Source organism: Myotis davidii, unplaced genomic scaffold, assembly GCF_000327345.1.
Source record: "Myotis davidii unplaced genomic scaffold, ASM32734v1 scaffold570, whole genome shotgun sequence".
Taxonomy (NCBI): domain Eukaryota; kingdom Metazoa; phylum Chordata; class Mammalia; order Chiroptera; family Vespertilionidae; genus Myotis; species Myotis davidii.
This window is the reverse complement of record NW_006283631.1, coordinates 985775-999200: the sequence shown is the minus strand read 5'-3', so window position 1 is coordinate 999200 and position 13426 is coordinate 985775.

The window sequence follows — 13426 nt, the reverse complement described above, 5'->3', positions numbered from 1 at the left end:
TGACTATTCCTGTGTATATGTGTACATAGATGGCTTTCATTTATAATATTTCTTTGAAATTTGGGATTTTAATTAGGAGAATATTCAAACAACTAGAGGGACTGAGTGGCTGTTGGGGATTCTCAAGGTAACTGAAGGAGTGGAGTCCGTTGAGGAGCCGTGAGGCACACACCTGTAGCATTTGAAGGACATGGCCCACGTGCGCTCCCTGCCATCATGTGCTTTGTAAAAAGGTAAGGTTTGTCCTAAGTGTACACTGAAACGTCATGCCCTGTGCTTCACATAACTGGCAACAGACATATCCCAATAACTTTGAAAAATGTGTTTATGACTCAGTGCCCAAGGATCATTGACGTTCAGCGGAGAGATGGCAAGAGCGGCTGTGTTTATTTTGTCACGGTCAATTTATTCTTTCCTCACAGAGAGTTACTTACCTCTGACCTTGAATCTCCCACAGTATGTTCAGTGACAAATCTCCACTATTGCTAACCCTTGCTACCATTTGGCAATATCGAGCATTTTTATACATGAGTTGAGCTAGATAGACAATTCCCATTTTTATGGTGTGGTTTTCTGTAGGGCGCAGTGGGGTGGACTTCTCAACAGCCATCCCACCCCCAGGTGATACGTCAATTGAAGCAATCCCATCCCTTTGGAGCAGTGGTTCTCAACCTTGGCTGCACATGAGAACCACCAGGGAATCTTTTTAAACTCCTGATTTCTAGGCCTCATCCTCCGGAAATTCTGTTTCTTTGTTATGGGGTGGGGCCACAACATTAGTAACAAAGAAACAGAATTTCTGGAGGATGAGGCCCAGAAATCAGGATTTTAAAAAGATTCCCAGGTGATTTTAATGTGCAGCCAAGGTTGAGAACCACTGGTATAGAGGAAGTGAGGCTTATAAATCTGAAAGGCAACTTGTTATCTGCTAGGACCATCAGGCTGTGGCCAGGAGCCCCATCCTCAGCCATGGGATATATTCTTAGCACTTAGCAGAGGTAGGGCACTGTACAGGCACCAGGGAGCCTCGAAAGCCAGTGGGGCAGAGGGGCCAGTGTTTTCTGAGGAACTGCTATCTATACTCAAGGCACGTGGTTAGAAGCTTTGCAAATGTGATTTAAAATTCTTTATTTTACTTCTAGAACTCTCCTTTTTCAAATTGCAATTAGTAGGACTTTTTCCTCTGGCAAATCAGAGAAATTTCAGTAGAACTTTTTCTTTGTTGGATCTCCTTCCTCATCCTTTGCCCCAAGCACGCAAGAGGGGAAGTACTCCCTCCAGAAGTCAGCAGTTGAGATGAGGAACTTGCCTTGTGCCCGGGTCACCTGACATTTCACCAGCCCACACGTCTGACTCATCCTTACCCCTCGGAACCCCTTTATGACTGTCAGCTCTGGGCCTGGTCTTCCCCCGGGGCCTGACGCTCATCCTGAGTGGCTGCTGTTTCTTTTCCTCAGGCAGCTGCTTCTTTCTAACCAGAGCCCCCAATCTGTTTGGGGAGCTTTGTCTTCCAAAACCTCTCCTTCCAATGCATGGGAAGCACACTTCACCTGAGTGACAACATTTTTAAAAAACAGTACACGTGTGTGTGCGCACGCGCGCGCGCACACACACACACACACACACACACATCCCTGTCACCTGCTCTCAAACATAAAATTTGGGGAGGAAAAAAGCACACTGAGAAGATAGCACATTGCACTATGTATTCTGTCAGACCTCACTGCTTTGTATCTCATCTCTTTATTTGTTTATGCAGATGCTAGCTTTCCAGTCGATAAAGTAGAAAATTAAGAACTAGAAGGATGGGAATCTTTTAAAATTAAAAATAGTTGTGGAGTGATTGAGGGTAAAATTTTGCTGTTTTCAAGCATTGTTTTAATGTTACTATTTTAGATTTACAAATTAATGTGTTTTTTTAAATAATTTGAATATAAAGTGCAAATCTGGGATTGTTTTTTCCCCCATTTGTATTGGTTTAGGATTCTTCCCAGATAGTTTGCCATCTAACTGGACATGAGTGAATGCCATAATAACAACCAACCCAGTTTCTTCCCTACATGAAGAATTCTGCATTCCAACCCTTAGCTTGATCTAAACACTGTACCTTGAACACTGAATGATGTTGCATAGGGAATTTATTAGATCATTTTAGTAATTGATATTTTTAATAAAATGTATATACTATTACATATAATTATTTTAGAATTATTTTCTACACATTTGGATATTTTACATTTTCAGGCTATTTTCTCTATCTGGGATGCCTTCTCTTCACTCATTGTATAGATGAATTTATTTTAAATTTACAAAAGAGCTTGGCAAGTGTGGCTCAGTGGTTGAGTGTTGACCCATGAACCAAGAAATCACTGGTTTGATTCCCGGTTAGGGCACATGCCCAGGTTGTGGACTCGATCCCCAGTAGGGGGCATGAAGGAGGCAGCCAATCGATATTTCTCTCTCAGTGATGTTTCTCTCTCTCTCCCTCTTCCTTTCTTTCTGTAAAATCAATAAAATAAAATATTAACACACACATATACACACACACACACTACATAAGTACATTCTTATTATAAAAATGGAAACAATACAGAAGTATATATAGAAAATCTTTTTCTCCCTCAATGTAAGATAATGTGATTGTGTTTGGGGTATCAGTGTGCCAACTGAAAAGCTAGGTCCCCCAGACTTCCGTGTAGCATGTATGGCTGCATGACAGTTCTGGCAATGAGCTCTATGTTGGAGTCTAATGGAGACACAAATATAATCATGCACATACAAATATACACATCTATTCACATGGGAGGAGAGCAAGAGAAGTAACTTTCAAAACCAGAACCTATTAAAAAGTGTTTAATTTAGTTGAATAAAACAGAGGAACTAGTTAAATGCCTCTGAAAGTTATGACTAAAATAGTCAGAAAACCAGAGAGATACCCCAAATTCAACCAGATACCATTTTAATACCCATACAAATTATAGAACTAATAACAAATATTTGAAACCAAAATATATCATATTAATGTTTTCTTTTGCTAAAGAATCTATATATATTTAGAATTACAGAGTTGTAATAAGAATTTTACTTACTAGGTTAACAAGGTAGCCTTGTGATTACAAATTAAACTGTAGAATTGAGTAATTTATTTAACGGTATGGATTTTAGTAGTTTTACTGTTTATGTATCGTATTAGAATACATATATAATAGCCGAAACTGGTTTGGCTCAGTGGATAGAGCGTCGGCTTGCGGACTGAAAGGTCCCAGGTTCGATTCCGGTCAAGGGCATGTACCTTGGTTGCGGGCACATCCCCAGTGGGAGGTGTGCAGGAGGCAGCTGATCAATGTTTCTCTCTCATCGATGTTTCTAACTATCTCTCTCCTTTCCTCTCTGTAAAAACTCAATAAAATATATTTTAAAAAAAGAATACATATATAATAGACTTTAAGTTTCAACATATTTTTAAGTTTAATTCATAGGAATGACTTAATTACTTGGGGCTATTTGTCATTTAGACAATTGAAGGACTTCAAAAAGACTGTATTAAATTTATAAGTTCAGTTTAAAACACTTAAAAGAGTTTAATTACCTAAGTTAGAAAATGTAATCAAATATTAATTGGAGGTCATTAAAGTGACAGTTCAAATCTGCTAGACTTATAATGGAATAATAAAATTTGTAAGCTGAACTTACAAGTTTAAAGAATTAAATTAGAATCCATGAATTAATAAATTATTAATTTTTAAAACAAAATTACCTCTAAGTTGCTTTTTTCCTGTGACCATAAAGAAATTCATGTTTATACAAGAAAAAGCAACAACACTAAAATGAAGCTTAAATAATTGTCGAGTTTGAATCTTCACCTTTGAAACATACTGTGTCTTATGTACCCTATGGTCAAGACAAAAGACTGAAAACCATTAAAAATTTGTAGTCATTATGGTTTTTGTAATTATGTTTTAATTTTAGCATTGAATGTTTTTCTGCTATGAAAGATGACAAAATTAACACTAGGATAATAGGATGACCAGCCATCCCAGTTTGCCTGGAACGAAGGACCCCCAGTACTAAAATTATATCATTGGTCATCTTTGTGGAAGGCATTGTGGTAGAGAAGCTAAGCTCTACATATGAGACTAAGCTCTTCAACTTACCACTGATTTATCATGGGCAAATGGCTTACTTTTGTGCTTCTATTTTCTCCTCTGTAAAATGGGGATAAAACTATGATTATCAATCCCAAAAGGTTATTGTGAAAACTAAATGAGTTACTGTATGGAAAGCACCTACAGTTGTACCTGGAATGTAATAAGCACTAAGTATATATGACCCCCCATTGCTGGGGCCTCACCCTCTTCTCTTTATTTATTTATTTATTTATTTTTAGAGAGGGAGGAAGAGAGAGAGAGAGAGAGAGAGAGAGAGAGAGAGAGAGGCAATCAATTGGCTGCCTTCTATATGCACCCCCACTGGGGATCAAAGCTGCAAACTAGATATGTGCCCTGACCCAGAATTGAACTTTCGATCTTCCAATGCATGGGACAATGCTCCAACCAACTTTATTTTATACGTTAATAGGTCTGATGATTGTCACCTTGTTATTGGGTTGTTGTTTTTTTCTCTTGATTTACTTCTCAGTTGGCTTTTATAATAAAATATATATATGTAAAAAAAATAGTTACAAGAAACTCTTAGGAGCTGCGTTCTCTGAGATTTTGGGTTTTGAAAATGTCTGTTGCTTTGCCTTATGACCTAGTGGAGTGATGTTCTTGGAAGACAGTTCTCCATTTTCTTTCTGGCCTAGAAGTTTGCCATACCAAAGCCAGAGGCCACCCTCACTTCCTTTTCTCTTATAAATGAATTGTTTTCCCAGAATATTTTAAATTCCTTTTTAAAAATTAATGTTTTAAATTATTGAAGTTTAATAACGTAGCCACATTGTACCTTGATCTATATCAATTTTTTCTTATACAATGTGTCCTAATTACAGATTCAGTTCTTATATATCAGTAAAACTTGACTGTAATTTATTTTTAAATTCTTTTCCAGTTGAGTTTTACCTCAGAGCATCAATTATGGAACAGGTCATCTTTGTGTTCTTTGTTTTTCCTGTTCTCTGAAATTGCTTTCATCTCTTTGCCTTTCTCCTCCTCATTCATTATGATATTCTCAAGTCTTTCTTTCATGCCATAAGCAGACAGTGGTAGTGGCCTACTTGATGTATGTTTCTTCTTTCTCACTAACAGAACCCGGACGTAGTTCTGGCCAAAGAGCGATAAGTCTACCATATGGGATTTAGGAAAACTATAAGTTTACCATTTGGAACTTAGGTCTGACTAAGCAGGTGCCGGGAGCCGGTCCATCCTTGCTGTTTCAAGGGACCTGGCATATATGGCATACTGTTCTTAATATGTTTGCTCACCTTCTTGGCACTGTGTTTTAACAAAGGTCACCTCTCTGAGAAAGGTTGTTTCCCCAGGTATGGATTTTCCCCTGAAGTTAGGGAGGGAATAAAACCTCTTGACTAAGTGCCAGGCGCCGGCTACAGAACCTGGCGACTGAACCTGGCCGGAGAACCTAGCGAGAGAACATGGCTACAGAACCTGGCTGGAGAACCTGGATAATGTGGCTGGAGAACCTAGCAAGAGAACATGGACACAGAACTTGGCTGGAGATTGTGGCTAGAGATCCTGGCAAGGCTGCTGGTCAACTGAACGCTGTCTCCGTGTCATTCCTTCTTCGCCGACTCCGTCCACACCTTTGGGGACCCCTGGACCTGCTGGGGTTGGACCCCACCAAGCAGGCACATGCCTTTTATCTTTCTTCCTCCATTCTCCCCTTCTGGAATACAGATGCAAGGTGGAAGGAAAAGAGCTACTTTGGCATTAAGAGGTGAAAAGATGAAAGCACATGCTAGATATGTCGGAGCAGAGAGCTAGCAGGCTCTTTGATGGCTCCTTTGAAGAGACAAGAAAAGCCACTACCACAATTTAATTGACAACTGTTTAGTTAAGTTTTCTGTTACATACATACAATTGAAAATAATTCCTACTGATACAGACCATTTATTTAATTTTTGGCAATGTTAAAATGGAGTATTTGAGTAGTTTTCCTGTCATTTAGAGTTGGAGTCATCCTGATCCATTTTTGGGATTTGCTCCAGTTTTGACATATGTACTCCTGAAGGGAACAGGATGTTGTTTTTTCTTTAATGGTGAAAAATATTTAAAAGGAAGGATGTTTGAAAGATTTAAAAGTCAGGTCACCAAGATCAAGCAAGTATAATCCTGAGTGATAATTACATGAGTCCATGGGAGAACTACAGAAAGGGAAAAGCGAGACAGTCAATGCATACAATTGAAAATAATTCCTATTGATACAGACCATTTATTTAATTTTTAGCAATGTTAAAATGGAGTATTTGAATAGTTTTCCTGTCATTTTGAGTTGGAGTCATCCTGATCCATTTTTGGGATTTGCTCCAGTTTTGACATATGTACTCCTGAAGGGAACAGGATGTTGTTTTTTCTTTAATGGTGAAAAATATTTAAAAGGAAGGATGTTTGAAAGATTTAAAAGTCAGGTCACCAAGATCAAGCAAGTGTCATCCTCAGTGATAATTACATGAGTCCATGGGAGAAATACAGAAAAGGAAAGCGAGACAGTCAATAGGCTGTTCTCCTTAGAGAAATGGGCACTCTTTCTGCCTATTTTCAAATATTTGACAATGAGATGTTTTTAAAAAGTATTTTCTGTTTTCTACTGCTTTTTAGGGATTAATCCAGAGTCTAGAATTCAGAATTCAGAAATGAGTTTGAAATTACCTTGATAATATGCATATTGGATAATACATTTGATAACATATATTTAAAGCAAGAAAGCATGAAATAGTTTAACTCAAGATAAAAGACTATAGCCAATATTGGCTAGGGATTTAGAACAAATCTGTACCTTTTGTTGTCATTACTGAATTAGAATTGCTTGGTGGCTCTACCCTACTCTTAGTTAAGCACTAAGGCAGCCACAGTCATTAACTCCTTCAGGTCTCCAGGATACTACTTGGTTATTGCTTCAATTTACTGTACTAAGCTCACTAATAGGCAATGCCTTAAAACACTGAGAATACCTAGGTCATAATATGTTTAGACTTCTATATGATTAGAAGGAAAAAGCAATTCTAATTTAGTTCCTCGTTCATTTTAATTTGAGTTAGCAGATGTTCGCTGTGTATTGCCGTCAACTATATAATTTGCATTATGAAAGAGCCTATAATACCAATTTGTCAGGTCTATTTTTTGTTATAGTGTGGCTTTAATGTCCTCCAAAATGTTGCTATAAAAATAGGATACTTTTATTTTCTAATTCATGTAGAATACCCCACGAGCAAAATTGGGCTCATAAAATTCAAGCAATATTTTAAAATTAGTTTTGGCTGAAGAGGGAATGAGGGAAATAGAGGAGAAAAAAAGTAAAGTGAGGGAAGGAAGGGAAGGAAGCAGAACAATGAAGCTCTCAGCTTGCCCAGGATCCACAGCCACTGTGGGAACAGGTGGTGGTGGGTGGGGGAAGCAATTCGCCTGGAGAACATTCCTGTTTCTAGTATCTATATAAATTAAAGCCTAAGCGACCGGTAGACCGGTAGACTGATCGACTGGTCTCTATGATGCGCACTGACAACCATGGGGCAGATGCTCAACTCAGGAGCTGCCCCTGGTGGTCAGTGCGTACCCACAGCCAGCCTCCTATGGTCAACCAACCTCCTGCGGTCCCTTCCCCTGGCCAGCCGGCCCTGACTGGGACTGGGCAAGATGGCCCCTGATCGGCCCTGATTGCCAGCCAGGCTGTGGGACCCCACCCGTGCATGAATTCGTGCACCAGGCCTTTAGTTTCTAGTATAATGTTACTATTCAAAAACGTACCGTACATGGGGATTTTTGTCATGGGTATATAGATATTGAGGAAGATTTATTTTTACAAGCCACCATTTTGATAAATGGAAGGGAATGTATTTATGAGCACTTAAATTTTATAATTGTTTAGCCTTATTTGGAGGTAGTCAAACAAAAAAATGTTTTTCTTTGTTTTAAGCCTCTGAGTTTGGGGGGGGGGGATTTTTTATGCAGGAATAGATCATGAATACAACCTACCTCATACAATAGTCTTGGTGACTAAATGAGAACAAGCGAAAAATAAATATTTATCATTACGTGTTTGGTTTATCAGAACTTTGGTCAGGACATGACTTCTTTTAAATAGATTATACTATCTGTTGATGTGTTCAATTTTTTGACATTCTGATAACTTTTAGTTCTTGTTTTTAGTTTCTCTAGATTCTGTCACTCTTTAAATTAGGGGTTACAATCATTCCTACTTGCACTTCACATTGGGAATATACTTGACAAATAGTGAATTCCTAGATTTTATAATAAATATAGAATACATTATTTTGAAAAAGTATTCAACTACTTTTTGGAAACCTGTATATATAGATGAATAGAGAAAAAAAGTAGTTTATGGCTCACTTGCTGAAAAGTCACTTGTCAAGGCCTACCTATTTTCTGTAGGGGTTTAATTAAAGAGTAGTTACTTCTATAATCTCCTATATTTGGGCCTAATTCTTAAAAACCATGAGTATTATCAGTATCAACTTCATCTTTACATATATTGGTAGATAATGCTTACAAGATAATATTTTAATCACATAAAAAAAACACACAGTTCAAATAAAATATGTCTGTTGGCTAGAGCCATATCCTAGGTACCAAGAGATGAGAGAGAAGCTAAGTGTCTGGTAGTAATTGTATTGTGGATAAAGCCTGTATCTACCGGGAGTTTTCAAAGTTCAAGTTCTGCACATTTCTAGGTGTCGGATAACCAATGCATGGTTTCTATAAAAAGTTCAGCACTGCTGCTCCATCATCAGACAAAGGTAGTGTTTAAAGTCTTCTCATCAACAGTTCTCATTCATACAGACAAACTAGTTAAAATTTCCAAGAAAGACATTTCCCTGCATCTGTAACCACTTCCACGTGGATACACAATGGCCTACAATCTGACAGTGCTGATAAACCAGCTGCAGAAACAGTAAATGGAAGCCAATGTAGAAATAAGGGGTCAGCTGCCAGCTGGCTAGTGCTGATTTATAATCATAGGGCCAAGAAAGCTGAGGTTCTCTCTTCCTCGCTTTACTGTCAGCAGTTTGGAGGGTCCTGAATACATGTGCTCTACTTGAACCTTTCCTCCTTTCACTTTCATAGTGTTTAATACTTTATGTAAAAAGCAGACTACCTGACAGAAATCCCAGTTCTATACATTCTTCTAGCTGTGTGACTTCCTGAGTTTAATTTCCTTATCCCAGTAGGAATAGTACTAACATCAGAGGGTTGTTATGAGGATTACATGAGCTAATGCACTGTGATAGACATATATATTTGGTTGTCTCCTGGAGGTAGAGGACAGAGCTTCTAAAATCCTTGGAATTTCATGAGTGATAAGAGTCTTTGTAATTCATAATGAACCCCTTTGGATGCAACTGAATTTATACTAATGAGGTGACTTAGATTGAGGCCCCGGCCTGGCCTCAGGAGGTTGCTGGTCATCAGAAAGACCAAGTGATCAGAGGGTTGGGACTTACAGCCTCAACCAGAGACCTCCAGGGAGAGGGGCAGGGGGTGGAGATTAAGTCTATAAAAATTCTGAACAATGAGATTTGATGAGCTTCTGGGTTGATTAAGATGAAATGCTTGCTGGGAAGGTGGCAGGCCAGAGAAGGCTTGCAAGGTTGCCCTGTATGCATCTCTTCCATCTGACTGTTTCTGAGTTGTATGGATGAAAGGGGGGACACATACTAAACCTGATGAGTTTAGGGGAGGCCTGCATGGCAGCCTTACAGACTCAGTGACCTAAAGTAACCACATAGGAGGGTCCAAACATAAAAATTCCTAACTAAAAGCAATTAATGGTGAGTAGCCTCATCCCAGGCCTGTAGCTTCCTTGACAAAGGTCAATCTTTACCTTGAGTCTGTCTATTGTCTTTTTACATCGGAGATAGCAAACCTTTGGAATGTCATGAGTAATCCCCTTTTTCCAGACCCCAGAGGGCACAACCTCCTCCCAGAGCACAAGACTATAGAGCCCTTCCATGATATCTTATTCCCACATACCATCTCTATGTGCTGTAATGTTAATTGTTAATTATCCTATACCCACCAATGTACTAGTAAAAGAAGTATGTGTCTCTTTGTTTTTCTCTTTATTCAGTTCCAGAGATTCCCCTGCTTTACTTTCTCCCACCCGCTTAATCTACCACCAGTGGATTTCAGGTAACCCCTTTATGTCTCCCGCTTTGATTCTAATGTATAAAATAAGCTGCAAAATTGCCATTCTGCAGAGCATTTTCTCAATCCATTGAGATTTTGCTTCCCGGCAATTGTCATCAGTTTGCCTCAAATAAACTCATTAACATTCTCGACAGGTTTGGATGTTTATTACATCGACAGTTGTAAATGTAAGCAGGGTATTTCCCTGAGTTCTGTGAGCAATTCTGGAAAATTATCAAACCTTAGGAGGGAATCATAGAACCCATTTATAGTACAGGTTAGAAGTATGGGTGGCCCAGATTTGGGATTGGTGTCTGAAGTGGGGGCAGTCTTGTGGAGGACTAAGTCCTTAACCTGTGGGGGATCTATGCTAAATCAAAGTAGTTACTGTCAAAATTGGATTGTAGGACTCCAGTTAGTGTCCAGAGAATCAGAGAATTGATTTTGGTGTTAGCAAGTATTTCAGGCACGCATACACATCCTTTCTCTAGATACTGATTACTAGCATCTTATTAACTAAGACGTATTCTTACATTTTTCCCTCCTCAAAATAATTAGAATATTAAGTCCTTTTCATTGGTAAGTATAAATTCAGCAAGATTTTCAATTGATTTACTGGCAGGACTTTTGGCAAATGTCTGATTTCTACAGCAAAGTGGTTATCAGCAATGCTATTATTCTCCTTGTTGATGTGCCAGAAGTTTGTATTTCTCTAATTAATAGATTGGGGGCGGGGCATTCATATTTTTCCCTTTTCCTTTTTTACCACCTAGTTTTATTAATTTTTTAGTTCAGTGAATTTAGAAAGAATATAATAATCAGAAATCTATAGAAAACAATTACAAACTCTAAAAGTAAAGTTAAATATATTTTCTAAAATATTATTTATTACCTAAGCTTTTGGTTTTTCAGATTCCAAAGATCTATTTTCCTCTTAACTTCCTTTTAGAGTTTCAAAACAGTGTTCTATACAAAATATATATTAATCACACACACACAAAAGTGATATGCTTTTTATAAAAATGAAGCAGAGAAAAAATAAAATAGAAAATGAAAAGAGATTGAAAGGAGGTACATGCATAAAATTGTTAATCATGGTTTTCTCAGCTAACTGGAAGGAGTAGCAATGAATCCTGAAATGTACCATTAAGGCTTTTACTCGCTCCAATGATATTTATCACCATCATGTTATTACCTCCTGTTAAACACCTGGATAGCTGCCTGCCCCTGCTCCTGCCTATCAGCTCCACAGACCTTGCTGGGAGGGGACAAGGGCAATGTTTTCTGAGTGCTGCTTCCAAGTTACCAGAAAGTTATTCTTAATTTAGTCCTCAGGTAAAAACAGACTTTGAGGCCTAAGGCTTTAGAAACTCAGAAAATTCAGAAATAAGGGCTTATCCTATCTAATAAAAGGGTAATATGCTAATTAGACTGGATATCTTCTGGATGACCTTCCAGACGACCTTCCAGACGTCCTTCAGGACAAAGCCACGGTGGTGGGGCCAAGGCAGAGGCAGTTAGGGGCAATCAGGCCAGCAGGGGAGAGCAGTTAGGGTGATCAGGCAGGCAGGCAGGTAGAGGTGGTTAGGAGTGGTCAGGCAGGCAGGCAGAGATGGTTAGGGGCGACCAGGCCGGCAGGGGACCAGTTAGGGGGCAATAAGGCCGGCAAGCAGAGGCAGTTAGGGGTAATCAGGCACGCAGGCAGGCGAGCAGTTAGGAGTCAGCAGCCCTGGATTGCAAAAGAAATGTCTGACTGCCGACAGGATCGGGCTTAAACTAGCAGTCGGACATCCCCTGAGGGGGTCCCGGATTGGAGAGGGTGCAGGACAGGCTGAGGGACCCCCGCCCCCATACATGAATTTCGTGCACCGGGCTTCTAGTAGTAGAGTAGAAAACTGGGGAGAAAGGGAAAGAAAGAGAAAAAGACAGAAGTTGTTTGAAATTCTCCTGATACACTCAGGAAAAACAAAAGGAAAACTGAATGGCAAATTGATATTTTCCCCATAAATTACAGTTCATACAAGTGCATATATTTTGGAGTGTTGCTATGTGCTCAGCCATTTACAGTTAATTTTCTACAACGAATTTTATAGATGAGAAAAACTAAATGTAAATGTACTTTATGTAAGGTAGCATAGAAACATTGGGATTTCCAAATAAGTTATTAACTGAAACATAATTTTCCAAAACAACCTGAAAAAGAAAACAGAGTGGCATTTTAAAAAATGTATTAAAAAACGTGTATGGTTCACACATCAACATGCTTTCCTCCATTCAACCCAAAATAGGCAGAATCACTATTTCTTTATTTTAAACTAGAGGCCCGGTGAACGAAATTTGTGCACAGGTAGGGTCCCTAGGCGTGGCCAGCAATCAGGGCCAATTGGGGCCTTCCGGCTGCCGGCTGGGGTCTTCCTTCCCTGGCTGCTGGCTGCTGGCTGGGGCCTCCCTTTATTCCGTGCTGCCCCCTGGTGGTCAGCACATGTCATAGTGAGTGATCGAACTTCTGATCTCCCAGTCAAACTCCAGAGGGGACACTTTGCATATTAGCCTTTGATATATATAGACTAGAGGCCCGGTGCACAAAAATTTGTGCACTCGAGGCAGAGGGGGGCGTCCCTCAGTCTGGCCTGTGCCCTCTTACAGTCTGGGACCCCTTGGGCGATAACGACCTGCTGGCTTAGGCCTGCTCCCGGGTGGCAGAGGGCAGGCCCAATCCCTAGGTGCAGCCCCTGGTCGGCCTCAGAGCAGGGCTGATTGGGGAGTTGGGGCACTGCCCCCTGTCATGCACAGAGCAGGGTGGATCAGAAGGTTGCAATGCCACCCTCAGTCACGCTCAGGGTAGGGTCCAATGGGGGGTTGGGGCCCCGCCCCCTGTCACACTCAAGGCAGGGTCGATAGGGAGGTTGCAGCGCCACCCAGTCACGCACAGAGCAGGGCCGATCAGGGGGTTGGGGCGCTGTCCCCTATCACGCACAGAGCAGGGCCCATCAAGGGGGTTGGGGCTTTGTACTCTGTCACACACAGAGCAGGGCCCATCAAGGGGGTTGGGGCTTTGTACTCTGTCACACACAGAGCAGGGCGGATAAGTGGGTTGAGGAGCTCAC